Source organism: Schistocerca piceifrons, chromosome 6, assembly GCF_021461385.2.
Source record: "Schistocerca piceifrons isolate TAMUIC-IGC-003096 chromosome 6, iqSchPice1.1, whole genome shotgun sequence".
In the NCBI taxonomy this organism is placed as follows: Eukaryota; Metazoa; Arthropoda; class Insecta; order Orthoptera; family Acrididae; genus Schistocerca; species Schistocerca piceifrons.
In genome coordinates, this window is record NC_060143.1 from 519,166,148 (window position 1) to 519,184,358 (window position 18,211).

The following is an 18,211-nucleotide window of genomic DNA, read 5'->3' on the forward strand; positions in this document are numbered from 1 at the left end:
TGACAAGTGATGCTTACGTAAGCGTCTTGTCTGATCACCTGCATCCATTCATGTCCATTGTGGATTCCGAGGAACTTGGGCAATTTCACCAGGACAGTGCAACAGCCCAAACGTCCAGAAATGCTACTGAGTGGCTCCAGGAACATATTCTGGGTTTAAACACTTCCACTGGCCTCCAAACTCTCCTGATATGAACATTATTGACCCCTGGCATGTCTTGCAACGCGCTGTTCAGAAGAGATCTCCACCCCTTCGTACTCTAACGGATTTATGGACAACCCTGCAGGACTCATGGTGTCAATGCCCTCCAGCACTACTTCGGTAGAGTCCATGCCACGTCGTGTTGCGGCACATCTGCGTGCTCGCGGGGGTCCTACACGATATTAGGCAGGTGTACCAGTTTCTTTGGCATTGTTATTATTGTTGTTGTTGTTGTTGTTGTTTTGGTCTTGAGGCTAGTATGATGCAGGTTTCCAGATTATTCTGTCCTGTGCATACCTCTTCATCCCCGCTTGTGCAGTAACACCACTGTACAATTTTCAATAAAATAAATTTTTCTAATTGACTTAAAAGACGCTTTGAACCTTCTAAAATATGAGGCAAAAAGTCTAATCACTTAAAAAAATTGTTCTACGGGATTCCGAGATCCTCCCCCAGCGCCTCGGATGACGCGAAACGGCCAACCTGCGCAAACTCGTTACCCCTGTAGTGTCTGAACATAGAAGCATTTAAAAACAATGATACGCTAACTTGGCATCAGCAAGCGTCAGTACCTGTACGAAAGAATCAATTCTTTCTCTTCGAATATTGATTTTTATGTGTAGTACTGGCTTTTGATAGTTTACTTGTACATCGTTGTGTCTTTCAATCAAGAAAGAGTTGTAAGAAATTGTAATCCGTCGGAAAAGGTACGAAAACATCTTATCTAGCGCGGCGTCGAAGTAATATGTCATCAAGGTGTGTAAAGAACAGATATGAAGTTGATAGCAATTCGGAACGAGTCACTGTCTTCCCTAAGAAATTGAAAGAAACTCACCAGGATTTTTAAGTGAATTGCGGATTGAGCTGTGTGATTATTACTTGGAGTAGGGCTAAACGGAACTGTAAGGTTTAGTGAGTTCATGAAACTGGCACGACCTATATTTCAATCGTGCTACGATAAACAAGTGGATGTGATCTCGACAACAACGACAACAGTTTGACAAGCCGGTCCTGGGACAGCAGGTTAATAAGAGTTTTCTAAAAGTAGAATTCTTTCATTTGTTCATTCCTATAACACATTTAAAAACTTCAAATACTTTTTTCTCGGAATGTAATTTTTCAAAACGGGACGCAAAATAACTGTAATAACACCGATCAACAATGGATCTGGTTCCTAAATGGAGGTAACAGCTATTCACTAAATTTGTTATGTTGATTTAAAAACTACCAAAAACATCAATAACTGCTTGTAATTTCTGAGATATCTTGTTACGTTACGTTAGTTACTCTTATAATGAAACCTTAATGTTCTTTGATACTATATAAATAAAACTGATTTTTTCATGTGAGGTTTGCATCGTAGCCCGTGATCCAGTGATTAGGTTTGCAATAAAATGCCACCCTCGTGTGTTAACTATAGTGACAATTTCTGTTACATTTGTGGCGAGTCCGTATTTACTACACACAAGAGGAAGCTCACGCCTGTTGTCTGCAAAGCTCGTGAACTGTACTTTAGAAGCAAGGTCGGTGACCAGGAGAAGGGATGGGCTCTTCATTTTTGCTGTAGCACGTGTACTATGCATCTAGGGAGTCCTATACCACTGTAGTGCCCTTAGTGGCATATTTATATATTGTTTTAAAAGTTTGACTATACCTGTTACATATTCAGGTGGAAAATGTTTTAATTGTGGTTTTAATGTTTTGACTAGAGCGATGTCGCTCAAATTTCCTTTTAACCAAATGTAAGGTAACAGTTTCTTTTGAAGAAGGCGCCCCTAGTTGGCGTTGAAAACTAGTTAAGGAGTTTGAAACCATTTGGATGGGAATTTGTGATATTGTAATTAATTACGGTTGCTGATCACAGCCATGTTCAAAATATATAGGACAGTCAAGTAGAAACTTTAATACCTGATACAAAGAACACAGAATAGCATTAAAAAGTAACAGCTGTCATTCCACTTTTGCGGAATACCTTATGGACATGAAACACCACCCAAGGAAAATAAACACGAAATAGAAAATTGTAAAATGCCGCAACTGCCCCTCCCCCACAAACAATGATAACAAAAAGCCATAATTGAAGGAATGCAATTAGTGATAACATAGTTTTCTGCAATGGAACTCTATTCTCTGCCCTCAAAGAACTATCAGACAACACCAACCACTAAAAACCCAAAACCCCACTTCCAGTCTCTCTCTCTCTCTCTCTCTCACACACACACACACACACACACACACACACACACACACAACAAATGTTTCACATAATATTAGCTAATTGTAGGCATAACATGGCCAGTCGAAAATTTTCGAAGTAAATGACTGTTCCACATTAAGTTCTATACGGTTGCAGATGACAGACTGTGAAACAAAATAGCTGCATTAAATAATTGAGGAAATGCACAGCTTGTGGTAATAAATTATATAATCAAAATTTTGACTGTTTATCAAATAAGTACATACTGTCTTAAAAACACAAATTTATAAGTGTACAAGTAGTAAAAAGCATTTTTCCTTTTTAATAGAAGATAATAGAAAACCTAATGATGATGCAGAAACTTCATCGATACATATCTGGGGAGTAAGAAGAAAACTAAAAATAGTGTTCTGCTCAAGCAGACCCTCTCCAAGAAAAGATCTAATCAGTTTTCTGTTTCTTATAGTCGTCATTAGTCAAAAAACTGATTTGTTGCAGCTCTCCAAGCTGCTCTATCCTGTGCAGGCCTATTCATCTATGAATAACTACTGAAACTTACATATTTCTGAATCTACTTATTGTCTTCATCTTTTGGTCTCTCTCTACGATTTTTAGACCTCCTCCAATTCATTTCCAATACTGAATTGGTGATCCCTTGATGGCTCAAACTATGTCCTGTGAACTGATACCTTCTTTTAGTCAAGTTGTTCCACAAATTTCTTGCCTCCCCAGTTCTGTTCAGCTACCCATGAAACCCTGAACAATCTTCTGTAGCACAACAATTCATTTGTCTTGCTGTCTAAACGGTTTATCGGCCATGTTTCACTTCCACACTCTGCTACACTCCAGATAAATACCTTCAGAGTGGACTAGCTATCACTTGTATCTATATTCGGTGTTAACAAGTTTCTGTTCTTCAGGAATGCTTTTCTTACCACTGTCAGTACACATATCACATCCTTTTTTCTTTGGCACTCAAAGATTTTTTCCCTGCCCAAGTTCAAAATCTCTTCTACTATTTTAATCTAATTTCCTCAGTGTCACCTGATTTAATTTGACTACATTCCATTATTCTTTTTTTGCTTTTGTTGATGTTCTTCTTATATCCTTCTATCAAGGCACTGTCCATTCCATTCAACTGCTCTTCCACGTCCATTGGTGTCCCTGACACAATCACAATGTCATCGGCAAATCTCAAAGATTTTATTTCTTCATCCTTTAATTTCAATTCCTACTCAAAATTTTACTTTGGTTCCCTTTAGTGATTGCTCAGTGTACAGACTGAATAACAACAGGGATAGGCTACAACTCTGTCCCACTCCCTTCTCAACTAGTGTTTCTCTGACATGCTTCTCGACTCTTATCAATGCCGCCTGGTTTCTGTACAAGTTGTAAATTGCCTTTCGCTCTCTGTTATTTACCCCTGCTACCTTCAGAGCTCTGAAAAGGGTATTCCAGTCAACATTGTCGTATGCTTTCTCTAAGTCTACAAATAATTGAAACGTATGTTTCCCTTTCCTTGACCTATTTTCTAAGAGGAAACGTAGAGTTAGTACTGACTTGCGTGTTCCAGCAGTTCTCCAGAATCCAAAGTGACGTTTCCTGAGATTGGCTCCTGCCAGTTTTCCCTTTCTTCTACGAAGAATTTGTATTAATAGTCTGCAGCCATGACTTATTAAACTAATATGTCGGAATATTCAGATCTGTCAGCACCTGCTTTCTTTGGAACTGGAATTTCTTATCAGTTACAAAATTTCAGGTGTTCAGAAATATATCAAATAGTATTCATCCAAAAGCTTGGTTGGAGCACTTTCATTCTTCACTCCCACCATCTTGGCCTGTGAGTGTGTTTATTTGGCAGGTGAACCTGCTGTGTTCATGCTTAGTACCACCCACTTTTTGCCAAGGTTTTTTTTGATTATGCTGCAAAAGTTTTACTGGGACCCCTTACAAATCATCCATACAGCTGTGATCTCTCCTCACATGAGTTCATGTTTTTAGATCCCTGAAGAAAGATATTCTTTTCCATCGATTAGCTTTACATGACGAGGTCCACTGCTGGCTAAATCGTGACTTTGCAGGCAAATGAAAACATTTTTCCATGGAAGCAGTGAGCATCTATCTATTAATAGCTACTTTTGAAATAATAAACAAGTTACTTCCATTTTTCCACCTGTCGCTTTTTCATTTGACTGAGTTGGAATATCAGAGTAGTGATGCATTGTAGAGTATCGATGAGCTGATTTCAGGAACAACATGTATACAAGGAACCTGCAACCACGTGTTTGATAATTACTGCCAGAAAACAACTTGGCTGCTGCAAATATGACAAACATTGAAGAAGTGATGGATGTTCTGCTTAGGGAGAGACAGGAAAATGCAAATTCTTTGGTGATTCCAGTGCTTGAAATAGATGGAATTATTTTGTCTTGTGTTCTGTACATGGGAAAGAGTGAAAGAGTTAGCATTTCAGAAGTGTGAAGGAACAGATTCATGGCCTATTCTTTCTTTACAGTCAATTAAGGTGAAAGGAAAAATTATTGAAAATGTATGGAAGGAAAAACACAAGTGAGTATTGAATGTATTTGTCACAGTAATGCGTTTCCTGAGAGTTTTGAGAATCTACCAAGGATGGCAACCAATGCGATTTTAACGCTTTATTTTCTGACTAAGCTCCAAGCAGTGATGGACTTGGTTGCAATAAAACAGTGTTCAAGTGTAATGGGTCCATGATGCAGTTTGATTGTGTGTGCTGTTAGGGAGAAGATTTCAAACCATTGTTTTCAGTTTCACAGAAAATCTGAGTTGTCTTTTGAGTTGAAGCCTATTATCAGTGAGAGTAATACTAGTGCAGTTCTGTTGGCAGATTTAAAAAGAAGTGTTTGTCCAACAAAAGATCGCAGGAGCTGAAATCTGAATTATCTGCCATGTTATGCGAGGGTCACTCACATTACGGAGTGTACAGATGAGCTCATACAAGAAAATAACACTAGTAAAGGTGAATGTAGTAAAACGATTAAAGTTTTTTTATCGCTTAATATAAGGGAAAACCCTCAAAAAATACGGATGAAAAGTGCGGCGCATCATCCATGGCATTGAAGATGTAGTAAAGGCAATTCATTTCATGAAGTGGAGAAGAGCAGAATCTAAATGTCAGGAAATGTGGCATAATGCATTCGGAGCATAGTGGCACAGTGACGATATTTGGCTCATATCTAGGTTTTTCCAGTTATTTGTGTGACATCATTAATTTGTTTAATCTGTAGAAATCACAAAATTAATAGAACAAACAGCTTGTGGTTATTATTAAGAAATTTTCGGCTCTCAAAATGGCACAAAATGATGCATTATACAGTGTTATGAAACAAAATATAAGAACTCAAGCAGAAATTGCCAAAGGGATAAAAGAGGACTGAAAATGAAATAACAGCATACACCTGTTGTAATGACAGGCTTATGTTAGGTCGATTTAAAATACCTAGAGGGCATATGATGACAGTAGGAATTCATAGTAAGAAGAAGGTAGGGTAGAAGAAGTGAAGAAATGTCAAGGGAAATTACAATCTGTCATCAATGAAATTGAACTGGGTTTTCTCGTTTAATAACAGGTGTGAGGATATACACGTCTGCCTTTTAATTTCTAAAATTTTTAATTGGTTGAGTTTGGCCCCCTTTTGCTCTGTGTGTAGGACTTGTACATCTATTGTGTATTTGTGGTTATTGTTCAGCCAATGTTCTGCAATGGTTGAATCAGGCTTCTTCAATTTCCTGTTTTGTGGTGTTCTTTAGGCCTGGTATAGATTCACCTCCGTGCCTGTGCAGTGTAGCAAGACTGACACTCATGGCATTTGATTTTATACACCCAATTTTTTGTGATAGCTGGTTGTTTGTATTTTGCATTGAACAAGAAACTACCTATTGTCTGAGGGAAATAGAAAAACGCGGAGGACCCATTCGTCTTCAAGATGTTACTTACGCTATTTGATGTTTTCCCTATAAAAGGTAATCTGCACCATTGCTTTTCCAGTTAGTCTGTGTTTTTAATTGGCGACAGAAGGGACCTAGCTTGCTTCTTCATCTTTTTGCCTAAAATTGTATCAATGGTGTTGGGGGCAAATTCACTATTTGTGGCTATTGTTTTAGTTGTGTTAAACTCCTGGTCAAAATCTTCTTGGGACATATTCAGTTCAATTATTCACCCCTTTTAGATGAGATCACAACCCCAGGACAGAAGCAAAACTTTGGGCTGCAGTCCATCGGAGTTAAAAAGTTATTGGCGATGCATAAGTTTAGTCCGGTCATTGTAGTGTAACTGCTGAACGTGTAACAATGTATGTAATTTGTTAAAAAGGCTCATTGACGTAATTTTACATTATGCTATGGATCGATAGCAGTTGAGATGATTATCTTTGCCCTGTCATCATGTTTATCTGTGCATTATCATCTTTAGGAATCAGTAATGTACTTGAAAATGGGCATATAATCCGAAATCTGAGTTGTACAACAACATTAATAATAAAATTGTGAAACAAGGCCAAAAACAGTGTTCGTTTAGTTACTCTATGTAAATGTTTTGTTCACTATTTATGTCGATTTATGTCACAATAATTAATATGTGTGTGTAATTTTAAAAGTAATGTTCTGTAAGAGAATGGAAATGTTAAAGCTTTTCTTGTAGCTCTGGTTCATACATAGAAAACATAGGACTGTAAAACATGGAGGGAAATCCCCCGCAACTAAACTGGTTTGGCGGGAACAGGAAGGTGGCGCTGGTGGTCGCACTGCAAGGTTTCTTCGTTGAAAGTGTTAGTCGGTAGCTACCATGCAAAGTGTTTCATATTGTCTGCTGAGCTAGGTAAAAAGAATGGTAAGATTATTAATATAGCCGCAGATGTGAAACAAATTTTGCTCATTATTGATGGCATACATTGGTTAGTTCTGTACTACGATAATCCGGCACTAAGAAGAGAATTTTAAGAGCAAGAGCCATTGATGCCTTTTCGGGCTTTTTGAGTAGCCACAAGATGTCGGCACAACCATCACATTCGCCTCAAATAATTAGATGAGTACTGCTTGGACCATTCAGGTGATTTATTATCCAATAATAAGTTTGTGTTCTTTAAACTTTGTGTGAGCGGCCATATTTCATCCTTGATCATTTTCACCTAGACTGGATCCTGTTCCAAGAGCTGCAACAATCCCGAGTATCCTGTTTCGCTCAACTGAAAAGTAATTGATTTCTATAACAACATTTAACACATTACACTGATGAATCAAAGCATTATGACTACCTGCTTAATAGCTTGTGTGTCCGTCTGTGGAACGAAATGTATCACTGACTGTCCGTATCAGGGATGGGACAGTTTGTTGGTAGGTTTGTGGAGATTTGTGGTATCAGATGTCTACGCACAGGCCATGTAATTCGCATAAATAGTTGGCCGCTGATATGCGTAGGCAGTGATGACTCCCGATAGCGAACCAGAGAATTTACATCAGGCGAATGTGGTCACCGAGAAGTGAAGGTGATTTAACTACACTACTGGCCATTAAAATTGCTACACCACGAAGAGGACGTGCTACAGACGCGAAATTTAACCGACAGGAAGAAGATGCTGTGATATTCTAATGATAAGCTTTTCAGAGCATTCACACAACGTTGGCGCCGGTGGCGACACCTACAACGTGCTGACAAGAGGAAAGTTACCAACCGATTTCTCATACACAAACAGCAGTTGACCGGCGTTGCCAGGTGAAACGTTGTTGTGATGCCTCGTGTAAAGAGGAGAAATGCGTACCACCACGTTTCCGACTTTGATAAAGGTCGGATTGTAGCCTATCACGATTGAGGTTTATCGTATCGCGACATTCCTGCTTGCGTTGGTCGAGATCCAATGACTGTTAGCAGAATATGGAATCGGTGGGTTCAGGAGGGTAATACGGAACGCCGTGCTGGATCCCAACGGCCTCGTATCACTAGCCGTCGAGATGACATGCATCTTATCCGCATGGCTGTAACGGATAGTGCAGCCACGTCTCGATCCCTGAGTCAACAGATGGGGACGTTTGCAAGACAACAACCATCTGCACGAACAGTTCGACGACGTACCTAGTAGATAGTGTCGGAAGTTCCATGCGGCTTTTCGCGGATGATGCTGTAGTATACAGAGAAGTTGCAGCATTAGAAAATTGTAGCGAAATGCAGGAAGATCTGCAGCGGATAGGCACTTGGTGCAGGGAGTGGCAACTGACCCTTAACGTAGACAAATGTAATGTATTGCGAATACATAGAAAGAAGGATCCTTTATTGTATGATTATATGATAGCGGAACAAACACTGGTAGCAGTTACTTCTGTAAAATATCTGGGAGTATGCGTGCGGAACGATTTGAAGTGGAATGATAATATAAAATTAATTGTTGGTAAGGCGGGTACCAGGTTGAAATTCATTGGGAGAGTGCTTAGAAAATGTAGTCCATCAACAAAGGAGGTGGCTTACAAAACACTCGTTCGACCTATACTTGAGTATTGCTCATCAGTGTGGGATCCGTACCAGATCGGTCTGACGGAGGAGATAGAGAAGATCCAAAGAAGAGCGGCGCGTTTCGTCACAGGGTTATTTGGCAACCGTGATAGCGTTACGGAGATGTTTAATATACACAAGTGGCAGACTCTGCAAGAGAGGCGCTCTGCATCGCGGTGTAGCTTGCTCGCCAGGTTTCGAGAGGGTGCGTTTCTGGATGAGGTATCGAATATATTGCTTCCCCCTACTTATACCTCCCGAGGAGATCACGAATGTAAAATTAGAGAGATTAGAGCGCGCACGGAGGCTTTCAGACAGTCGTTCTTCCCGCGAACCATACGCGACTGGAACAGGAAAGGGAGGTAATGACAGTGGCACGTGAAGTGCCCTCCGCCACACACCGTTGGGTGGCTTGCGGAGTATAAATGTAGATGTAGATGTTTGCAGCAGCATGGATTATCAGCTCGTAGATCATAGCTGCGGTTACCCTTGATGCTGCATCACAGATAAAAGTGCCTGCGATGGTGTACTCGACGACGAACCTAGGTGCACGAATGGAAAAACGCCATGTTTTCGGATGAATCCAGGTTCTGTTTACAGCATCATGATGGTCGCATCCGTGTTTGGCAACATCGCGGTCAACGCACATTGGAAGCGTGTATTCATCGTCGCCATACTGGCGTATGACCCGGCGTGATGGTATGGGGTTCCATTGGTTACACGTCTCGGTTACCTCTTGTTCGCATTGACGGTACTTTGAGCAGTGGACGTTACATTTCAGATGTGTTACGACGCGTGGCTCCACCCTTCATTCGATCCCTGCGAAAGCCTACTTTTCTGCAGGATAATGCACGACCGCATGTTGCAGGTCCTGTACGGGCCTTTCTGGATACAGAAAATGTTCGACTGCTGCCCTGGCCAGCACATTCTCCAGATCTCTCACCAACTGGAAACGTCTGGTCAATGGTGGCCGAGCAACTGGCAAGTCACAGTACGCCAGTCACTACTCCTGATGAACTGTGGTATCGTGTCGAAGCTGCATGGGTAGCTGTACCTGTACACGCCATCCAAACGCTGTTTGACTCAATGCCCAGGCGTATCAAGGCCTTTATTACGGCCAGAGGTGGTTGTTCTGGGTACTGATTTCTCAGGATCCATGCACCCACAGTGCGTGAAAATGTAATCACATGTCAGTTCTAGTATAATGAATACCCGTTTATCATTTGCACTTCTTCTTGGTGTAGCAATTTTAATGGCCAGTAGTGTATAATGCTCCTCAAACCACTGTAGCACCTTTCTGGCTCCGGGACACGGACAATTGTACTGCTGAAAGATGTCATCGCCGTTTGGGAAGACATCAAGCATGAAGGGATGCTGGTGGCTTGCAGCCGTCAGCATGTCTTCGATTGCTACCACAGGACCCATGCAAGCGCTTGGTCCTAATACTGCTCTCACCCGCCTGTGTCCGACATGAATCCCATCGAACATCTATGGGACGTAATCGAGAGGTGATTTCGTGCACAAAATTTTGCTCCGGCAACACTTTTGCAATTATGGATGACTATACAGGCAGCATGGCTAGGAGTGTCTTCCTCAGAATTTAAATCAGTGTTGAAACCCGGTTAATTTGTTAAAAATTGTGACCGAGGTCTGTTTTTCTTTCAATTGTTTATTTACACCTACAACTATAACAACAGTCATTCCCTCGCGCCATATATGAAGGGAAGAGAAATTTGAGGTTGGGGGGGGGGGGGGGTAGGGGGAGATAAAAACAGATGAAAATTGAAGGGGGACAAGCCGAGACTGTGTGAAGGACGACGATAACAGTCAGCCCAAGCCGGCGCATTGTTGCTCGTGTGTGGCCTGAGATTGTCATGCTGAAAGAGACGGTGCTTCACGCGTGGACGAACTCTTCGAATTCGAATTCGAAACTCGATCACAGCACGCTGTTTTTCACTCGCCGACATAGTTAAGTTACACACCGCCATCTTAGACGGTATAATTCGGAGCCCTCTAGCGGCAGAGGGCTGAAAATATGCAGACATGAGGAATAAAAACGTACAATGATAGTAACGTTTATTTAAAAAGTTTTAAGAATTTTCACACAAAAAATTTGGAGGCGTTACTTCAGCATGCCCTCGTATTAAACACAAATACTCCCCCTGGCTGTTTGATGAGTTTTTTGAATTTGGTGCCCTTTGTCAGTGTGACATAAATGGGTATAGGAAGGGGTGCAACGCTAGGACAAATACAATTCGAGGGGATGCCGGGGGAATACTGACAGACCCCAGTGCTATATTAAGTAAATGGAGAGCGTATTTTGACCATCCTAGCGGTTCAGGCGCTCAGTCCGGAACTGCACGACTGCTACGGTCGCGGGTTCGAATCCTGCCTCGGGCATGGATGTGTGTGATGTCCTTAGGTTAGTTAGGTTTAAGTAGTTCTAAGTTCTAGGGGACTGATGACCACAGCAGTTAAGTCCCATAGTGCTCAGAGCCATTTTTTTTGACCATCTATTAAATGTACACCAGGAAGCAGGAAATGAGCAGGCGTACGAAATACATACAGCAGAACCCCAGATACCTGAGCCAACGTTAAAGGAAGTAAGAGACGCAATCAACAAAGTGAAAAACCATAAAGCAACAGGATCAGATTGCATAACTGCAGAATTAGTTAGAAATGGGGGACAGAAATTGGTGGAAGAAGTTCACAAAGTGATAAGTAAAGTATAGAACTCAGAGATGATACCTGAAGAGTGGCAGGAGTCGATTCTGATCCCAATTTTTAAGAAGGGCGACAAAATGGATTGTAGTAATTATAGAGGGATATCGCTATTATCAGAATGTTCCAAAATTTTCTCGAATATTCTGCTAAGCAGGCTTACACCATATGCACATGAAATTGTGGGGAATTACCAAGCTTGCTTTCGGAGGAACAGATCAACTATAGACCAAATATTCACCCTGCGTCAAATTTTGGAAAAGAAATGGGAACAATAAACCAGTTCATAATCTTTTCATACGTTTTACAAAAGCATATGATTCAGTACTGCAATCAAAATTGTACAGAATTCTTTTGGAACTTGGAATACCAAAGAAGTATGTTAGACTTATAGAAGCGAGTTTGAAAAACACAAAAGGTAGAGTACGCGTGGGGAAACTAGAGTCAGAAAAATTTGTAATATAGAAGGAACTTAAGCAGGGAGATGCCCTGTCTCCGCTACTCATTAATATAGTCCTAGAATATATTGTACGAATGGCAGCATATAATTCAGAGTTAAATGAAAATATTAAGATATTAGGGTATGCATATGATCTAAACATCATTATCGGTAGGGAAGTATCTGTAACAGCAAATGCGAATGCGTTAATCAAGGCTAGTAAAGATGTAGGTCTAAGGATAAGTGAAGACAAAACTAAATACCTGGTTACTACTAGAATGCCAACAGAAGTAGATCAGGAAATAAGAGTTGCAGACATGCAGTTTGGAAAAGTGAACACATTTAAGTATATAGGCGTGGACATCACTTCGAGAAATAAGATTGAATCCGAACTGAAGTAGAGATTACGGGCGGGAAATGCGTGCTACTTCTCACTGAGTAGATTACTTTCATCACGGATATTGTCTAGGAATTTAAAGATTAGAATATACAAAACTATTATTCTACCAGTTATTCTGTATGGGCGTGAGACTTGGTCTCTCACTGTGCAAAATGAAAATCCGTTTCGAGTATTTGAAAACAAAATTTTTAGGAAAATTTTCGGAGTAAAAAGGGATGACATTAGCGGAGAGTGGCGAAAACCGCATAACGAAGAGGTTCACGAACTCTATTCAAGCCCTGGCATAATCAGTATTATTAAATCACATGGGCTGCGATGGGCGGGTCACGTAGCTCGAATGGATGAGGGCAGGGCAGCGCGCAGAGTACTGGTAGGGCACTTAGAGGGAAAACGTCCTGTGAGGAGACCGAGGCGTAGATGGGAGGACACTGTGAAGGCTGATTTGAGGAACCTAGGTACTGAAGGTGATTGGAGGGAAATAGCCCAAGACAAGGACAGATGGCGAAAGTACGTTGCTGCGGTAATGGACCCTCGAGTCCAATATGACCAGTGAGAGAGTGTGTGTGTGTGTGTGTGTGTGTGTGTGTGTGTGTGTGTGTGTGTGTGTGTGTGTTGTCAGTGTGACAGCATCATGGTCGATAACCGCAGTATTCTAGATGACAATTTCTAAAATATCGGGCCTGTTTGAAAGCAGTATCTCTGTAGCGCGCTATGCTAAACTACAGCGTTCTATCTGTTGTAATAGTCTACATGATGTTTCCTTGTGATTATTCAATTCCCTTGCTACAGCATTTCAAGCTCATTTATTTATTGGAAATTAAAAACAAAACTAAATTTAGTGCCTTATCAAGGTAACTAAACATTTATGTTCGACAACACGGTCCCATACCACTGCCTTGCTCATGTTTTTGATGTATCGTTGTGTAATTCAGCTTCATTTCCCGTGAAATTGTTGAGAGTACAGTGACTGCTCAGACTCCATTTATTCCGACACTTCTTGATGAATAGGCTAAGAGTTCGACGGCGCGTCAAAGGAAGCAAACAGGCTATTTTCATGTCCCATTGTACTTGAGTTCGACGAAGTGAAAGGCATTCACCACACAGTACAAAGCATTGAGTCGAACTCCTTCTGCGGTATCTGTGAGTAGAACACCAACAAAAGCAGGGTGATATGAAATGGAAACAAGGAGACAAGTGGAGCAAAAACGGCTGTCTGAAATACTGCAACGGTGGGCGTGCTTACTGCAGTTTATACCACAATATTTCTCTCTCAAACTGCTAAATGTAAAATTCAGTTTATTTCGTACTTACCAAATCCCGCAGTAAGAGCAACACACCGCCAACGCAAGCTGTGGCGTATACTGCAAGGTGGAGCTGCAAGAGAACAAATGTTAGAGTTTTAGATTTTTTAGATATAATAGAAAATGAGTAAACCAATCTAAAAGAATCGAATAGTAACAAGGATGACAGTATGCGAAGGTGACAAATTTAGTTGACATAGACCGCAAAATCAAAGGCACATAGTGTTGGGCAGATTCACCTTCCACATCAAACGTGACACCTTGTGACAGAAAAGAAATTGTTGTTATATGCAGTCTAAGAATTGTCCACATAAATACTGATAAAAAGGGACATTTGTTAAAATTAAAACGCTGTGGTTCTGTATCACTGAAGAGGATGTTGTACAAACACTAAAGAATATAATAAACACAGTCACCTAAGAACAGTTACACTGTACAATGCTTTAAAAATTAAGGATTATTTATCTCTTAGAGTAGCTCCTAGTCCCATGAATAGGTCCGTCGCGGAATGTATCTGCCGTTTCATCCGTCTTCGTAAAAGGCAACTTTGAAATACACTCCTGGAAATTGAAATAAGAACACCGTGAATTCATTGTCCCAGGAAGGGGAAACTTTATTGACACATTCCTGGGGTCAGATACATCACATGATCACACTGACAGAACCACAGGCACATAGACACAGGCAACAGAGCATGCATAATGTCGGCACTAGTACAGTGTATATCCACCTTTCGCAGCAATGCAGGCCGCTATTCTCCCATGGAGACGATCGTAGAGATGCTGGATGTAGTCCTGTGGAACGGCTTGCCATGCCATTTCCACCTGGCGCCTCAGTTGGACCAGCGTTCGTGCTGGACGTGCAGACCGCGTGAGACGCCGCTTCATCCAGTCCCAAACATGCTCAATGGGGGACAGATCCGGAGATCTTGCTGGCCAGGGTAGTTGACTTACATCTTCTAGAGCACGTTGGGTGGCACGGGATACATGCGGACGTGCATTGTCCTGTTGGAACAGCAAGTTCCCTTGCCGGTCTAGGAATGGTAGAACGATGGGTTCGATGACGGTTTGGATGTACCGTGCACTATTCAGTGTCCCTCGACGATCACCAGTGGTGTACGGCCAGTGTAGGAGATCGCTCCCAACACCATGATGCCGGGTGTTGGCCCTGTGTGCCTCGGTCGTATGCAGTCCTGATTGTGGCGCTCACCTGCACGGCGCCAAACACGCATACGACCATCATTGGCACCAAGGCAGAAGCGACTCTCATCGCTGAAGACGACACGTCTCCATTCGTCCCTCCATTCACGCCTGTCGCGACACCACTGGAGGCGGGCTGCACGATGTTGGGGCGTGAGCGTAAGACGGCCTAACGGTGTGCGGGACCGTAGCCCAGCTTCATGGAGACGGTTGCGAATGGTCCTCGCCGATACCCCAGGAGCAACAGTGTCCCTAATTTGCTGGGAAGTGGCGGTGCGGTCCCCTACGGCACTGCGTAGGATCCTACGGTCTTGGCGTGCATCCGTGCGTCGCTGCGGTCCGGTTCCAGGTCGACGGCCACGTGCACCTTCCGCCGACCACTGGCGACAACATGGATGTACTGTGGAGACCTCACGCCCCATGTGTTGAGCAATTCGGCGGTACGTCCACCCGGCCTCCCGCATGCCCAGTATACGCCCTCGCTCAAAGTCCGTCAACTGCACATACGGTTCACGTCCACGCTGTCGCGGCATGCTACCAGTGTTAAAGACTGCGATGGAGCTCCGTATGCCACGGCAAACTGGCTGACACTGACGGCGGCGGTGCACAAATGCTGCGCAGCTAACGCCATTCGACGGCCAACACCGCGGTTCCTGGTGTGTCCGCTGTGCCGTGCGTGTGATCATTGCTTGTACAGCCCTCTCGCAGTGTCCGGAGCAAGTATGGTGGGTCTGACACACCGGTGTCAATGTGTTCTTTTTTCCATTTCCAGGAGTGTATAAAACGCTTCTTTATCTTACTTCGTTTTAAGCAATACATTTTGTTTTACACATTGTCACACAAATGTTCAGCTCGCATCATTATGTGACATAATGGTATCAGGTGTAACGGACATTGTCTGACACCAAGAAAAATAAAAAAAGCAAGGAATACAATGTCTAAGACAATCAAAACAGGGCTTATGGCCTGTATCTCTTACATTTAAACCTGTTTATAGAAGAGAAACAAAACAACAAAGAGAGACGATACCATTTGTAAGAAACGAAATTGACACTCCACTTCTGAGAGAAAGAAACAGAGTACAGTTAAAGCACATGCAGAAGTTTCGTTTATAGGTACGCAAAACGAAAAAAAAGTTAATTTTTTCTGTATGAACAATGTGACTGCAATGTGTGTTTTTAACACTGTCGCACAGTATAATAATTAGAAACCTGGTTTAATTGGCAAAATGTTAAACTTTGCGTTTAACACTAAAAGTAAGTGTAGAAACAGTTGAATAACTACTCATCATCGTCTGTGCTACATGTTAATGTTAAATTTGTGAGGATACCATTCATTGGAAGCATATCACTTAAAACAGATAATCTGTTACTATGTGGTTTTCGGTTAGGGTGCATCAGGTAACAATTTTTCTACGAAGAAGAAATGAAGAATCAGTTAACATGACTCTGATGGAAGAAAAAATATGGTATAGGTGCACTAGAGGAAAACGTCTTAAGGAATAAAATTTCTGCTTTTCACTTATAGTGCACGTCATTTACGACGGCGGCCGAGTTTAGGTTCATTCTGCGCATCTGACGTCACAAAACACAGTCAGCCAATGAACAAAGAGCTCGACTGCAGTGCACAGCACAGACGAGTGTCTTCGGTTTTAGAAACGTTCAGTCATAAATAAAGTAATTGAACAAAAGCAGACTTTCTTTTACATAAAGTTTGTAAAAAGCATTCTTTATACCATTTGATTCATATTCTATTAATTAATTAATCCAACCAAGCAATAAGCCTCCTAATTCAGGCGATAACAAGGAAAGCTGTTTGTATCATTCTCACAAACCGCTTGTTGGCAATAAAGAACAGCTGTAATTGATTATTTCCTATTGTACTTCGATGAAGCGTGAGTAATTCAGAGTCAAACCAACAGTGTTTGTCGGTATTTTGCGTGATATTTTATAGCCCTCCAGGTGTTCTATTGAAGGACGAGCTACGTTAGCGTAATGGTTAAGGTATCTGACTGCTGAGCGAAAGGTTCTGAATTCAAACCTTGTTCGGTGCTTAATATCTTCTTTATTTAAAAACAATATCAAAGTGTCTTACTTCATGAATTTTATTTGTTTGAATGTAATTTTTCGAAATTTGTAGTGCTTTGTCTCTTCAATATAATCATAATAAGTTTTCTATTTTTCTAATTTTGTCCTCCAATATTTCTTTTCACAGCAATTAAAAACAATGGAAAGGCACACATACAATATTCATGTTATCTGTTTTGTTTGTGTATCTTCTCTTCCGCAGTCGCTGTTTTACTATTCAGATTGAGATATATTCTTTTGTGACAGTATTAAAAGTATTATTTAGAGCAGAATTTCGGCTCGTACGTTGCCGAGCTACTTGATTGTCTAACGCAATTCTTTGCTTCGCTGCTTTGGCAACATCATATTTAATGTTTTCGTCGACTGATCTCTGTTTTGGCAAGTATTTGCTGTCCGTTGTGACAAACACAAATTGTTTCGTGCAATAGTTTAATACATTTAATGCTACACAATAACTGTGTTGAACATTGAAACAAAATTAAGTCATTAGGGGAGAAGGTACCAGTCAAGAAGATGTGTAAAAATCAAATTTTTGGGCCAAATAGTTTTTGTGAAATCGAATGATAAGTGTGTCAAAGCAGTCGGAACATCATGTGTCTGCACAGGCGAGCAATGCAGTGATGACAAAATCGCGCACAGCGCGGAATGCGGGGAGTACGTCTCTGTAGCAGCGAAAGAGTTAATGCGGCCGTGATGGCTTTACTTCATAAACTGCGCGCTCCCCGCTAAACGTAAGTTTGCGAACTATACTATACTATGGCGCTGCTTCTATTGGCGCGTGCGTCGTTTGCAACTGACAACGCAGCAGTCTCCCACAGCAGTCTCCCACGTCTCTGCAGGCATGCGCGAGCCGCCAAGATAAAAGAATTGAACTATAGCTGAGAATGAATCTAGAGGCTCAGATACTGCAGATACGCATCACCATGGATAACCTGCCGGGAACGCAGGTTGAAAGGATAGGTGTGCTTAGACAAAATATTCGCTTGTACATGGACGCGAAAATTCAATCTCTTCAACATAAAGTTGGAGGCGTACTCAAGGAACTAGAGACGTATTGTCAAACCCTTCTGAGACCGAACAATACACTGAATGATCGGGTTAATGCAACCGAGAAGAAAGCAGACGGCTTAACTGAAAGGGGAATAG

At 41.6% G+C, this 18,211-nt stretch overlaps 1 protein-coding gene across 3 annotated transcripts in view; it reads right to left on the reverse strand.

The window, feature by feature from the left end:
• Window positions 1–18,211, reverse strand: part of LOC124802909 (synaptotagmin 1-like) — a 1,021,155-nt gene that overhangs the window by 704,577 nt on the left and 298,367 nt on the right. For all 3 annotated transcript variants that reach the window (XM_047263978.1, XM_047263977.1, XM_047263975.1), the window contains exon 2: window positions 13,790–13,852. The gene's annotated coding sequence lies outside the window, so the exon portion shown is untranslated. The remainder of the gene's footprint in view (window positions 1–13,789; window positions 13,853–18,211) is intronic.